The following is a 2,739-nucleotide window of genomic DNA, read 5'->3' as shown; positions in this document are numbered from 1 at the left end:
AATTTTTAAAAACTGACACCGGATTCGTAATCAGCGACCCCAAAAACTCTCTAGATATCATCTTCAGATTATTTTATACTGTTAATTACTCAGAATTACATTTATTTTAAAAAAAATCGTTATTTTTAAATTAATTTATTTATAACGTTCAATTAATTAACAATAACATTTGTTTTCTTTTTTATTTCTATGAAGGGATGTTCTCTAATACATTTTATATGCTTTTTGTCATTAAAACTAATTAAATAGTGTTTCAAAAATGTAAAAAAGTGTACAGAAAAAGGTGTCACTCAGGAGTGACACTATGCCGCAAAGGGTTAAGGATTTTAATGAGGTAGCTTTACGATAATTTGCCGAGAGTCTCTATATGATATTCTGTTGTGGTTGTGGTGGTTGTAAGTTTCCGAAACGTAATTAATTGCATGAGCGTTTCTCTACTACCTCTGTAAATTCTTCGAATCCTTTGACATAAAGCACGTGCCATGGTAAGATATTAAAATCGTCAGCCTACTATAGACATGAAAATAATCTTTTAGGAATTTAATGTTTTCCCATAAAGTTGTCTTAATTACATATAATTTTACATACTTTGTATACACATTTACATATTTTTTTAGCCGCATTTATCCTGATTATCGGATCGAAATAATCAACATATATCAAAACTTTCCTCTGACAATTTAAAACGATAAAAAAAGTTTGGTTTTAAAAAAAAAAGACAGCTAAAATAATATTTTTTTTTCTTCTATCAGAGAATCATTTGGGTTAAAATAATATCGCTTTGAAAAAATGTGATACAAAGTTATAATATATAATCTGGAATAACATTCAAAATCATAATTTAAAAAAAGAGGGACTAACTTCACTAAACTCTAAAAACTGTGCAGTAAAAATTGTGCACATCAGTCAAAGGATATTCACGTTGCGATAAGGCACACTATTTCACTTTGAAAATCAAATACCGAGTTCTTTGATGTCATGACATCTCCGGCATGACATGTTTATATGTACAGGGTATCCTAGATCACCATTCTCAAACTTTGCAAGAGCGCAGAACGGATTAAGATGAGCAAAAAATTAGTTTTAGAAAATCAGGTGAGAAAGAGAGGAGCGCTCGAGTCGCTCGAGATCTAGCGCGGTTCAATTAATTAAAAAACGGTTGGCGGAGCGCAGCGAAGGGAAAGACAAGCGCCGCTGCCCGTGCTTGTCTTTCCCCTCACCGCGTTCCGCCAATCGTTTCTGGATTAATTGAAACGCGTTAGATCTCGAGCGACTGAAGTCGCTCGAGCGCTTCTCCTTTCTTCATGCAATTTTCTAAAATTAATTTCTCGAAAACTATGGCGAATATCGCACAACAAAACAGTATGGAACTTTCTTACCTCAATCCGTTTTGCGTTCTCGCAAAGTTTGAGAATGGTGGGACATTCTGTATAGGAACTGTTTCCATTATCATATTCTCAAGCTCGTAATATCTGACATTTCAGGTAACGGCTAACGTACTATTGATTTCTGATAATATCGAAAAAGTGTGAGAAGATATCTTTATCCGATGTCTGGAAATCTTCATTAATATTGACAATTGCATCGGCATGTAATTAACACGATCTGCATATTTCACATACCGCCTACTGTTAATAGTGTGATGCTTTCGTGATGTTTAAAATTATTTCAGACTCTATCGCGATAAAATGTTTGAATAACTCGTCAAACACACTGGCATAATGCGCAAAACATAGATTTAATTTCACTCAATTCGTCGTAAATTCAACAAGCTATTATTCAGTTAGCAGCAGACTTTTTCGGAATACGAATTCCTGTAGACCGCAACAAGGATATCGCAGCCATATATATTTTTCTCTTTTTTATACGATTCGCGTATTTGTTGGACAATACAAAGAGTTGAGCCGTACATTCTGTCACTCGCTTTGCTTTGAACTGCGACGATACTCGCGAACGGAACTTCTCGCGAGCGACGGCAAACAGTCGCCTGTTCGCCGCGTCTGCAAATTGCCGTCGGCTCCCGGACACGCCACAAAGATTTCCGCGAGAGTTGGGCGCCAGGTACGGAAAGGCCGCACCACCTCGATAAACGCGAGAACAAATACTTGTCACAAAAGATGCGCGTCCCGGAACCGTCGGGACCGGTAGCTCGTGTTAAATTAAAGTCGGAGACGGGATGGACTAGGAGGCGAAATCACTACTCTCGATAACGGTAATAAAGAGACGTTTATTTGGGGACTCTCGCACGTCCCGATAGTTAATGTACGCGAGACGATATAATTCGCGAGACGGTACACGAAACCCGAGGACGCTTTCCTCGGGCGAGCCTTCTTTATCCGCGCGACCACTCCGCGGACGAGACACGACGATACGATACGCGGTACAATTATACTATCGGGTCTCGTCCGGATGGAATAACTATGTAGTAGTCTCCCTGCCTGCATTATCAACAGAGTTTACCAGTCTTCCACTAGAAAAGAAAAGCCCGGCGCGCGCTGGCGCCACGCGCGTCTTGCTGCGTTACGCACGCGCGCCGTGTCATTGTTTTTTCTGTTCTATGCAGAGTCGACAGAGTTTTTTTTCGTTGTCATTTTTTCTTTTAAGTGCAACTTTCCAGCATGCCCCGTCACAAGAGGACCCGTTCCCCGCACCTGAAAAGGGGTAAGCGTCGACATCGGGAGAGATCTCGCGAGAGATCTTCTCACAGACGATCACGATCACATTCTAACCTCTCTCGCC

The sequence above is a fragment of the Odontomachus brunneus genome, unplaced genomic scaffold, assembly GCF_010583005.1.
Source record: "Odontomachus brunneus isolate Ranch 3 - 2012 unplaced genomic scaffold, Obru_v1 Obru_scaffold_003, whole genome shotgun sequence".
NCBI classification, from domain to species: domain Eukaryota; kingdom Metazoa; phylum Arthropoda; class Insecta; order Hymenoptera; family Formicidae; genus Odontomachus; species Odontomachus brunneus.
This window is presented reverse-complemented; position numbering follows the sequence as displayed.